Raw genomic sequence first — 13,418 nt, 5'->3', positions numbered from 1 at the left:
GCGTGTGGAATTTATCAGCTGATAAATTACAAAAAGCAATAAAAATTTCCTAGAAAAATTCCTCCTATGCAAACCTGCACGAATCATATAAAACCATGACAAAATGGATCTATACCCCTGTAAGGGGTTATAAAGACTGAAAAGACCCCCACTCTTCTCTCGGTTAAATGTTCTGTGTATGTTTTACTACCAAATGCTTCTATGTATATTGTATTAGCTAATTGCCGTGATGTGTATAGTGTGCATAGGGAAAGTGCAGTACGTTAATTGGGACACTAGATGGCGATACCTCAGTAGCTTCAATTGGAAAAGTAATAGTTAACATAGGAGGGGACAGCTGTGGATAAGATAGGAGTATTTACTTGTTGGAGTGTACTAGGGCCAGGGAGCCCAGACAGTCCTGTAGGACTTAGAGCCCGGGACCTCACAGTGACCCTGCAACATTCGCAAGAAAGAGCCCAGCCATCCAGAGCTTGAGAATGGGAAATTGCAGCAGCATAAGAACGCAGGTGGCTCCATTATGTGGCCGCTTACTACGTGGGCAGATGCCCTTATGTCTGTAGCGAAACGGACAAGGGAATCCTAAAAGTAGTGAAGCTGGACAGGGATGACGCTGCGGTCCCAGACAAGACATGACCCGGATACATATTAAAGGACATGAGGGAGAACACAGGGAAAGAGATGGATAAAAGCTGTGTAGAACCCTATGTTGATGCTGTAATGGATCTATACGTGATGAGGAAAGAAACCAGTAAAGTTGTCTGTTTTAAGTTGAACTCTGTCTCTTTATGTGTAACAGCGCCAGCAGCAGAACTTCAGCAGCCCCGATGAGTGCAGAAGGTACGCTGAAAAGGGGACATTGTATTCATGTAACGGAGGACCAGGGCGCGATGGAACGATGAATGTCAGCCACCACTACAGCCCTGCTACCCCTCACACCCCAGCAACACTTTCTAGAATATTCCCCAATCAATCTGAATTATGTTGGAGAGAATGTAGCCAGAATGGCCTCATAGGGCTCGTTCCCATCACCGTGAAAAAAAAAAGGGTTCAGATTTCAGTCCAGAAAAGAAGGATGGTTGTCATGCAAGTACAACCTGATTTTGCAGACCTAGCATCCGATTTACATCCGAGTGCAGTGACATTTTAACATGAGCTTTTACACAGAGCAATTCACTCTGCCATTTACACATCGTTTTCAAAGGAAGTATTCATCAAAACACACACATAGAAGAAAAGCCGGCAATTCAGCAGCCGTGTAGTGTAAAATCACAGTGTGACCTGACAGAATAGATTAGATATATACACATAGAATAGATACAGTTATATGAAAAAGTTTGGGCACCCCTATTAATCTTAAGCTTAATGTTTTATAAAAATTGTTTTTTTTGCAACAGCTATTTCAGTTTCATATATTTAATAACTGTTGGACACAGTAATGTTTCTGCCTTGAAATGAGGTTTATTGTACTAACAGAAAATGTGCAATCTGGATTCAAACAAAATTTGACAGGTGCATAAGTATGGGCACCCTTATCATTTTCTTGTTTTAAATACTCCTACCTACTTTTTACTGACATACTAAAGCACTTTTTTTGGTTTTCTAACCTCATTGAGCTTTGAACTTCATAGCCAGGTGTATGCAATCATGAGAAAAGCTACTTAAAGTGGCCACTTGCAAGTTGTTCTCCTGTTTGAATCTCCTCTGAAGAGTGGCATCATGGGCTCCTCAAAACATCTGTCTAATGATCTGAAAACAAAGATTATTCAACATAGTTGTTCAGGGGAAGGATACAAAAAGCTGTCTCAGAGATTTAACCTGTCAATTTCCACTGTGAGGAACATAGTAAGGAAATGGGAGAACACAGGTACAGTTCTTGTTAAGGCCAGAAGTGGCAGGCCAAGAAAAACATCAGAAAGGCAGAGAAGAAGAATGGTGAGATCAGTCAAGGACAATCCTCAGACCACCTCCAGAGAGCTGCAGCATCAACTTGCTGCAGATGGTGTCACTGTGCATCGGTCAACTATACAACGCACTTTGCACAAGGATAAGCTGCATGGGAGAGTGATGTGAAAGAAGCCATTTCTGCAAGCACGCCACAAACAGAGTCGGCTGAGGTATGCAAAAGCACATTTGGAGAAGCCAATTTCTTTTTGGAAAAAGGTCCTGTGGACTGATGAAACCAAGATTGAGTTGTTTGGTCATACAAAAAGGCGTTATGCATGGCAGCCAAAAAAACACAGCATTCCAAGAAAAACACTTGCTACCCACAGTAAAATTTGGTGGAGGTTCCATCATGCTTTGGGGCTGTGTGGCCAATGCCGGCACCGGGAATCTTGTTAAAGTTGAGGGACGCATGGATTCCTCTCAGTATCAGCAGATTCTTGACAATAATGTTCATGAATCAGTGAGAAAGTTGAAGTTACGCAGGGGATGGATCTTTCAGCAAGACAATGATCCAAAACACCGCTCCAAATCTACTCAGGCATTCATGCAGAGGAACAATTACACTGTTCTGGAATGGTCATCCCAGTCCCCCGACCTGAATATCATTGAACATCTGTGGGATCATTTGAAGAGGGCTGTCCATGCTCGGCGACCATCAAACTTAACTGAACTGGAATTGTTTTGTAAAGAGGAATGGTCAAAAATACCTTCATCCAAGATCCAGGAACTCGACTAGCGACTAGAGGCTGTTATTTTTGCAAAAGGAGGATCTACTAAATATTAATGTCACTTTTCTGGTGGGGTGCCCATACTTATGCACCTGTCAAATTTTGTTTGAATGCAGATTGCACATTTTCTGTTAGTACAATAAACCTCATTTCAAGGCAGAAACATTACTGTGTTTCCACAATTATTAGATATATGAAACTGAAATAGCTGTTGCAAAAAATTTTTTATAAAACATTAAGATTAATAGGGGTGCCCAAACTTTTTCATATAGCTATATAAAATGTCAGTCATATATACAATTAGTACAGTGTGTGCAGCTTACTTATTGTACATGCATTTAATTAATAAATGATTATTTTTCTGAAAAAAAAAATGGAGTGTGCTCCCGCCTAATTTTCCAAACCAGCAGATGGAAAGCAGATGGCTAGGGGCTGATGTTTGTAGCCTGGGAAGGGTGTAATAATACCCATGAAGCTTCCCAGTCTATTAATATCGGCTCACAGCTGGTTATTAAAATTGGGAACCCCCCAAAAATAAGAAGATGTAGGGTTCACCTATAATTAATAACAAAGGCTAGGCAGACAGTTACAGGCTGATAACAATAGCCTAGGAAGGGGCCATGGATATATTCCCTACCCCCCCAGCTAAAAGCACCAGCTCTCAGCCGCCCCAGAAAAGGCACATCTATAAGAGTCTCCAATTCTGGCACTAAGGCCGGAGTCACACTACAGCGAGATACGGCCGAGTCTCGCAGGTTAAAAATAAGGTCTGGCACCGGCATGGAGCGGAGCGGGCAGCTCCATGTATTGCTGTGTGGCCGCACGCTCCGCTCCGGACTGCCTGTGCCAGAGCTTGTTTTTAACCTGCGAGACTCGGCCGTATCTCGCTGTGTGTGATCCCGGCCTTATCCTCGCTCTTCCCACTTGCCCTGGTGAGGTGCCAAGTGAGGTGATAGTAGGGGGGTTGATGTCACCTTTGTATTGTCAGGTGGCATCAAGCCCAGAGGTGAGTAATGGAGAGGCATCTATAAGATGTCTCCATTACTAACCCCATAGTCATATTGTATAAAAACACGCACACCCAGAATAAAGTCCTTTAATTGAAATAATGACGCAGACTCCTTTAATCAATCTTAATTAAACCATACTCACGTCATCTCCCATTCCACTGAAGCCAATGTCCCCTGTAAGAGAATTAAAATAATAAACAACCATATTTCTCACCTGTCCGCCAAAAAGATAATAATCCATTTGTCCCACTATGGGTCCAGCTCTGCTACATCTAAAAGGCAGGCTGCATTGTTGCATGATGCCACTGTACAGCCTGCCATCCAGCAGAGACACTGAGTAGCATGTGCTACCGCTGTTCAGTGTCTCACGGTAAACTCGTATGACCTGACTGACGTCACCGTGAGCGTGAGAAAGTTCTCATGCTCGCGATGTCATCAGAAAGGTCCTGGGAGTTCACAGCCTACAAACTCAGCTCAACTCACCAATGTCAGCGTGAGGTGGGAAAATTTCAATCGGCTCGCGCACTGACATCAGGTGAAGTGAATTCATTGGCTTCGAACTCCCGGGACCTTTCTTATAGCACAGCGAGATTTCTAGAAATCCCATGTCCACAATGTGTACATCTGCGCCTGCGGATCACATGCAAACACTGCCATGCGGCGCGTCTTTCAAGACTGCAGCATGTCAATTTCTCTTGTGGAGACCCTAGTCTCCTCCAGAGAAATTACGTCAATAGAAATGTATCGGATGTGGTATATCCGCATGGTTCAGTGATCACGTGCAGATTTACCTGTGTTCAATAGAAGGCAGCGCTTGGACGCTAGTTCTGGATCAAGGGCACAGGTGGAGAAGTGCAGCAGAAAATCTGCAACGTCAAAAAATCACCTCATACTCATTGTGAAGACGTAGCCCTGTAGGTGCCATATTATGGCCTCGTACATAGTAGAGCAGTAATACAACTGATATGAAGGTACATTGGACACCGTGCATGCCAACTCCCAAAATGTTCAAGATAAAAAAGAGAAATTCCCTCGGCTTGGCTGGCAATCCTCTTGGGAGCCTCACATACTCTCTCTCATGGGCTTCTTACAGTTGCTGACACAGACATTTAAACATCACTTTGCATTAGGACATTATCTGCTGTAGGGTCTGGGCTCTAAACGATGAGCGATACCACACCCATGGGTGGTAAAGGGCTTAAAGGGTTGTCCGCTACTAGGTCAACCCCTTCTTGAACTAAATGCTTGGCCTCGATAAAATAAAGGAGGTATAAAGTTTACCTCGTTTTACTGGCGTCAGCTGATTGGACATTCCTCCCATCATCCGATGCCTGCTGCTGCTAATAACAGCGAGAGCAGGAGTGGCTGATGGGTGTATTCATTAGCCGGCTCCTGTGCTGTAAATAAATAATTTAAAAAAATACGGCATGGGTTTCCCTGTATTTTTGATAGGCTGCCAGGCAAAACTCACAGCTGGGGTCTGCAACCCTCAGCTGTCAGCTTCAGCAAGGCTGGTTATCAAAAACAGAGGGGTCTCCACACCGTATTTTTTAATTATTTAAACATAATTTAAAAAACGGTGTGGGGTCCCCCCAATTGTGACAACCAGCCTTGCTAAAGCAGACAGCTGGGTCTGGTATTGTCAGGATGGTAAGGGGTCATGGATATTGCCCCCCCAGCCAAAAAATAGCAGCCTGCAGCTGCCCTGAGAAGGCACACCTACTAGATGAACCAATTATGGCTCTTTGTCCAATTCTTCCCACTTTCCCTTTAGCAGTGGCAAGTGGGGTTGATGTCACCTTTGTATTGTCCAGTGACATCAAGCCCACTGCTTAGTAACATTACTAATCCTGTAGTTGTATGATAAACACACGGCCAGAATAAAGTCTTTGATTTGAAATAAAACAAAACCCACTTTTACTTTTTTATTTAAAAATAACAAGCACAGTTATACTCACCTAATGCCTAATTTCAATGAATCCCTCGTCTTCTCTAATAAAACAAATAAAAAACAATATCCCTTATCTATCTGTCGTTCTGTTCCACACTGTAGTCCATGTCTGGGGGATAAACAGTTTTCGTCATGGACGGTGCCAAGATGCGATTGTCCAGGCTGAGAACCATTGTTAACTGAACTTCTGCGAGCTCAGCATCAGTGACCGGCGCCGACGTGCTGAACTGCGGGCTGAACTGCGGTGACCTCGGTGAGATCTCCGCTAGCACCATGAGAAAAACTTTATTTCGGCTGTGTCTTTATTTACCATATAACTGTAGGATTAGTAATGGATAGATGTCTTATAGACTCTTTATTACTAAGCCATGGGCTTGATGTCATTGGACAATACAAAGGTGACATCAGCCCCACAAATATGAACCCCACTTGCCTCCGCTACAGGGCAACTGGGAAGAGGCGGGCAAAGCGACAGAATTGGCGCATCTAATAGGTGTGCCTTTTCTGGGCGGTTGCAGGCTGCTATTTTTAGGCTGAGTGGGCAATATCCATGGCTCCTTACGAGCCTGAGAATACCAGCCCCAAGCGATCTGCTTTAGCAAGGCTGGTTGTTAAAAATGGGGTACCCTACACCGTTTTTTTAATTATTTGGGGACCCTCTATTCTTGATAGCCAACCATGCTGAAGCTGACAGCTGAGAGTTGCAGCCCCTGTTTATTTTGCCTGTCTGGTTATCAAAAATACAGGGGAACCAACACTGTCTTTTTTTTAATTATTTATTTACAGCGCAGGAGCCGGCTAATGAATACACCAATCAGCCACTTCTGCTCTCTCTCTCTGTTATTAGCGGCAGCAGGTGTTAGATGATGGGAGCAGTAGTCCCATCAGCTGACGCCAGTGAATGGAAGTAAACTTTATACCTCCGATCACAGCTGAGCACTCACGCTGCCTCACGCAGCGGGAACAGGGGCTCTCTGACCAGCGGGGATGAATTCACCACCGATCAGTAGCGGTGTGTACCGCCCCATCATGCACATGACAGCATGGCAAACACTGGATGTTCGGGCCCCCCATTCAAGTGAATGGGGTCCTGGTTTGGGTCCGGGTAATGTTCTGGTACCCAAACCCGAACTTTTTGTAACTGTTTGGCTGAAACCCCCGGATTCAAACATCCAGATGTCTGCCCATCGCTAGTAGGCATGCAATGATGGGTAGGCATGCAATGATGGGTAAGCATACAGTGCTGGGTAAGCAAACACTGATGGGTAGGCATACAATGATGAGTAGGCATGCAATGATGAGTAGGCATGCAATGATGGGTAGGCATGTAATGATGGGTATGTATACAATGGTTGGGTAGACATTAGTGATGAGCGAATATACTCGTTACTCGAGATTTTTCGAGCATGCTCGGGGGTCCTCTGGGTATTTTTTAGTGCTTGGAGATTTAGTTTTTAGCGCCGCAGCTGAATGATTTACATCTGTTAGCCAGCATAAGTACATGTGGGGGTTGCCTGGTTGCTAGGGCATTCTCACATGTAGTTATGCTGGCTAACAGATGTAAATCATTCAGCTGCGGCAAGAAAAACTAAATCTCCGAGCACTAATAAATACTCGGAGGACCCCCGAGCGTGCTCAAGAAATCTCGAGTAACGAGTATATTCGCTCATCACTAGTAGACATACAATGATGGGTAGGAATGCAATGATGGGTAGACATATAATGATGAGTAGGCATACATTGATGAGTAGGCATACAATGATGGGTAGGTATGCAATGATGGTTAGGTATACACTGATGGGTAGGCATACAAGGATGGATATGGCTTGAGATGGCTTGAGTTGTACATGGAGAGCAGTACATTGTGATGTGTCAGCCTTTCCCTTCACTATAAAGCAGTATTCCCCAACTCCAGTCCTCAAGAGCCACCTGCAGGTCATGTTTTTCAGGATTTCCCTAGTATGGCCCAGGTGATAATTGCATCACCAGGATAAGCAAGAATTCCAACACATGTGCAATACTAAGGTCATCCTGAAAACATGACTTGTTGGTGGCTCTTGAGGACTGGAGTTGGGGAACACTGCTATAAAGCATGAGTGGCTCCATGTAGGATTTGCTGATTGCATCTCTGCCCCCTATTGTATAGCCTATCATAAAACGTTATTTGTTGTAGCAAAGCAATACTCTCTCTCTCTTTATACCGTATATACAGTATCCATTTATGATTTATTAAAAAAATGATTTTTTTTATAGACTCTAAATTAATAGGCCTAGAATTTAAGGAGGTTGTCTCATCTGGCACCTGGTCATAAATCCTCTTAGGCTACGTTCACATTTGCGTTGTTGGGCGCAGCGTCGGCGACGCGACACAACCAACAACGCATGTGCACAACGCTGCGTTTTGCGACGCATGCGTTGCCATAAGAAAGCACAGAGCAAGAATTTCGGCGCAGGGAAAACGTTACAAGTAGCGTCCTCTGCGCCCTGTCTGTGCGTCTATATGACGCATGCGTCGTAAAATGCAGTACAACGCATACCGGCGCATGTCCATGCGCCCCCCATGTTAAAGATAGGGGCGCATGACGCATGCGTCGGTATGCGTCAACGACGCTGCGCCCCAAGGCGCAAATGTGAACGTAGCCTTAGTAATCCCTTGGGATGACAGTGTGCCTCATGGCACCCATACAAGTAAAATAGCTATCGGCTAAATGATTGGTTAGGCTGACTGCGATCTCTTTTAACCCCCGCATACTACTTTTGGCTGATCACTCTAATATCGGCATGTTCAACTGACTATAGTCTAACGTGTATGGAGTTCTTTAGGCCTCATTTAGATATCAGTGATTTTTGACGTAACAAACGGTGTGCCTTGGATCCGTTTTTTTCAATCTTTGGTCTGTGTGTCAGTTTTTACCATCAATAATTTTCACGTATAAAAAAAACTGAATAAACTACAATGCTTCTCCTACACTTTGCAAGTTAATCACTTATAGCAGACAGATTGTTCACTGATCTCATTGATGTGCAGGCAGTGATTTTCATGGACTCAGACCTGTATTATAATTTTGATCTGTGGCTCTAATCAAAAACAGACATCTCTCCCTGATTTTTTTTGTGGACATATGGTCTGTAAGAGCTCCATAGACTATAATGGTTATTTGTTCTATCGGTGAAAATCAAGAATAAAACATGTAAGTGTCAAACAAATGTCTGGTTACAAAGAATGTAAGCCCCCCCGCTCAGACAGCAGAAATATAGCGGGGGTCCCATGTCCACATAGGCCTGGCACCTTCATTAATATTATATTCACTGGGGGTCAATTTGAGGTCAGGCTATTTATGGTTAATGTATGTAAAAGCAGTTAGATCTGGTTCTGACTGGCTTTTTGCCCGCCTAAATTTTTGACAGTTGATTGGTTGTCAATCAGTTGCTGGGCAGAATTGGTTGTTATATATGCCTGGGCGCCGGCGTTGGATACTCAGATCGCCGGCGCTTGAAGAAAAGAAGAGCCCGCCCTCCCTCCCTTTATGTTATCATTCACCTGTCGTTTGGTTTTATTTGTGGGTAAAAATCACTCAACTTTGGGTGGATTTGGTTTCTGGAAGTTTTATGGACATTTGGACTTATGAACTTATGGATATTATTTATTGGTTATTTATTTAATTAATTGGAATTTTGTAACCCAAAATAAAACCTCACGGCCATTTTATTCCAACCAATAAAGGTGTCTTGTGCTTATTATAGTTATAAGTTATAGGCCTTATGGGGACATGTCTGGTTCTTTTCAGTTAGCCATTAACCCCTTTCTGACATTAGACGTACTATCCCGTCGAGGTGGTATGGGCCCGTATGACCACCGATGGGATAGTATGTCTAATGCGATCAGCTGCGCTCACGGGGGGAGCGCGGTCGGGTGTCAGCTGTCTATCACAGCTGACATCCGGCACTATGTTCCAAGAGCGGTCACGGACCGCTCCTGGCACATTAACCCCACGGAACACTACGATCAAACATGATTGCAGCGTTCCGACGGCATAGGGAAGCATCACGCAGGGAGAGGGTCTCCCTGCATGCTTCCCTGAGACCCTCGGTACAATGCAATGTGAGCGCATTGTACCGAGCGTCTCCTCCCTGCAGGCCCCGGATCCAAAATGGCCGCAAGGCTCATTCCGGGTCCTGCAGGGAGGTGGCTTGCAAAGTGCATTGCAAAGTGTCAGATCAGCGATCTGACACTATAACCTGATGTCCCCCCGGGGCAATGTTATAAAGTAAAAACAAAAAAAAAGTACATGTGTAAAAAATTTAAAAAAAATCCTAAATAAAGAAAAAAAAAGTATTGTTCCAATAAATACATTTCTTTATCTAAATAAAAAAAAAAGCAATAGAAGTACACATATTTAGTATTGCCGTGTCCGCAACAACCCGACCTATAAAACTGTCCCACTAGTTAACCCCTTCAATGAACACCGTAAAAAAAAAAAAAAAACGAGGCAAAAACCAACGCTTTGTTATCATACTGCCGAACAAAAAGTGGAATAACACGTGATCAAAATGATATAAATAACCATGGTACCGCTGAAAACGTCATCTTGTCCCGCAAAAAACGATCTGCCATATAGCATCATCAGCGAAAAAATTAAAAAAAAGTTATAGTCCTCAGAATAAAGCAATGCAAAAATAATTATTTTTTATATAAAATAGTTTTTATCATATAACAAAACATAAAAATGATATAAATGAGGTGTCGCTGTAATCGTACTGACCCGAAGAATAAAACTGCTTTATCAATTTTACCAAACGTGGAACGGTATAAATGCCCCCCCAAAAGAAATTCATGAATAGCTGGTTTTTGGTCATTCTGCCTCACAAAAATCGGAATAAAAAGTGATCAAAAAATGTCACATGCCCAAAAATGGTACCAATAAAATGGTACCAATTCAGCAAAAAATAAGACCTCACATGACTTTGTGGACCAAAATATGGAAAAATTATAGCTCTCAAAATGTGGAGACGCAAAAACTATTTTTTTGCAATAAAAAGCGTCTATTAGTGTGTGACAGCCGCCAATCAAAAAACCCATTATAAAAGTGAATCAAACCCCCGCTTCATCACCCCGTTAGTTAGGGAAAAATAATAAAATTTTAAAATATATATTTATTTCCATTTTCCCATTAGGGTTAGGGTTGGGGCTAAAGTTAGGGTTAGGGCTACAGTCAGGGTTGGGGCTAAAGATAGGGTTAGGGCTACAGTTAAGGTTGGGGCTACAGTTAGGGTTAGGGTTGGGGCTAAAGTTAGGGTTGGGGCTAAAGTTAGGGTTGCGGCTAAAGTTAGGGTTGGGGCTAAAGTTAGAGTTTGGATTACATTTACAGTTGGGATTAGGGTTAGGGGGTGTGGTTAGGGTTATTGTTGGGATTAGGGTTAGGGGTGTGTTGGAGTTAAGGATATGGTTAGTGTTGGGATTAGGGTTAGGGGTGTGGTTAGGGTTATGGTTAGGGTTGGGATTCGGTTTAGGGTTGTGTTTGGGTTAGGGTTTTAGTTAGAATTGGGGGGTTTCCACTATTTAGGCACATCAGGGGCTCTCCAAACGCGATATGGTGTCCGATCTCAATTCCAGCCAATTCTGCATTGAAAAAGTAAAACAGTGCTCCTTCCCTTCCGAGCTCTCCCGTGCGCCCAAACAGGAGTTTACCAAAACATATAGGGTATCAGCATGTTCAGGACAAATTGGGCAACAACATTTGGGGTCCAATTTCTCCTGTTACCCTTTGGAAAATACAAAACCGCGGGCTAAAAAATAATTTGTGTGGAAAAAAAAAGATTTTTTATTTTCACGGCTCTGCATTATAAACTGTAGTTAAACACTTGGGGGTTCAAAGTTCTCACAACACATCTAGATAAGTACCTTGGGGGGTCTAGTTTGCAATATGGGGCCACTTGTGGGGGGTTTCTACTGTTTAGGTACATCGGGTTCTGCAAATGCATGTGACGCCTGCAGACCAATCCATCTAAGTCTGCATTCCAAATGGCTCTCCTTACCTTCCAAGCTCTGCGATGCGCCCAAATTGTGGTTCCTCCCCCCCACACATGGGGTATTAGTGTACTCAGGACAAATTGGACAACAACTTTTGGGGTGCAATTTCTCCTGTTACTCTTGGGAAAATACAAAACTGGGGGCTAAAAAATAATTTTTGTGGGAAAAAAACAAATTTTTATTTCCACGGCTCTGCGTTATAAACTGTAGTGAAACACTTGAAGGTTCAAAGTTCTCACAACACATCTAGATAAGTTCCTTAGGGGGTCTTCTTTCCAAAATGGTGTCACTTGTGGGGGGTTCTAATGTTTAGGCACATCAGGGGCTCTCCAAACGCAACATGGCATCCCATCTCAATTCCAGTCAATTTTGTATTGAAAAGTCAAACGGCGCTCCTTCCCTTCCAAGCTCTGCCATGCACCCAAACAGTGGTTTACCCCCACATACGGGGTATCAGCATACTCAGGACAAATTGGACAACTTTTGGGGTCAAATTTCTTCTGTTACTCTTGGAAAAATACAAAATTGGGGGCGAAATATTATTTTTGAGAAAAAATATGATTTTTTATTTTTACGGCTCTACATTATAAATTTCTGTGAAGCACTTGCTGGGTAAAAGTGCTCACCACACATCTAGATAAGTTCCTTAGGGGGTCTACTTTCCAAAATTTTGTCACTTGTGGGGGGTTTCAAGGTTTAGGCACATCAGGGGCTCTTCAAACGCGACATGGCATCTTCTCAATTCCAGTCAATTTTGCATTGAAAAGTCAAACGGCGCTCCTTCCCTTCCGAGCTCTGCCATGCGCCCAAACAGTGGTTTACCCCCATATATGGGGTATCTGCCTACTCCGGATAAATTGTACAACTTTTGGGGTCCAATTTCTCCTGTTACCCTTGGTAAAATAAAACAAATTGGAGCTGAAGTAAAAATTTTTGTGAAAAAAAGTTAAATGTTCTTTTTTTTTTTAAACATTCCAAAAATTCCTGTGAAACACCCGAAGGGTTAATAAACTTCTTGAATGTGGTTTTTAGCACCTTGATATGTGCAGTTTTTAGAATGGTGTCACACTAGGGTATTTTCTATCATATAGACAAGTGACTTCAAATATGATGTGGTCCCTAAAAAAAAATGGTGTTGTAAAAATGATAAATTGCTGGTCAACTTTTAACCCTTATACCTCTCTAACAAAAAAAATTTTGGTTCCAAAATTGTGCTGATGTAAAGATGACATGTGGGAAATGTTACTTATTAAGTATTTTGTGTGACACATATCTGTGATTTCAGGGCATAAAAATTCAAAGTTGGAAAATTTTCGCCAAATTTCCGTTTTTTTCACAAATAAACGCAGGTAATATCAAAGAAATTTTACCACTATCACCAAGTACGATATTTCAAAAGAAAACAATGTCAGAATCATCAGGATCCGTTGAAGCGTTCCAGAGTTATAACCTCATAAAGGGACAGTGGTCAGAATTGTAAAAATTGGCCCGGTCATTAACGTGTAAATCACCCTTGGGGGTAAAGAGGTTAAAAGGTATCAACCACTGAGGACTATCAATTCTCAATATTTTTCTGGTTAAAAATAGTAAATGAACAAACATCAAATAATTGGAATTCCTTCTGACCAGTGGGATAAAAGACTGGCTCCTTTTTTATTTTAATAAGCATATTAATTTTTACCTCAGTAACCACATTGAAAATTAAGGGATGTCACAATACCAATCTTCCTGTTGGTTTACTTACTGTAGGA

Source organism: Ranitomeya imitator, chromosome 3, assembly GCF_032444005.1.
Source record: "Ranitomeya imitator isolate aRanImi1 chromosome 3, aRanImi1.pri, whole genome shotgun sequence".
In the NCBI taxonomy this organism is placed as follows: Eukaryota; Metazoa; Chordata; class Amphibia; order Anura; family Dendrobatidae; genus Ranitomeya; species Ranitomeya imitator.
The sequence above is the reverse complement of the archived record's forward strand: the minus strand, read 5'-3'. Positions refer to the sequence as shown.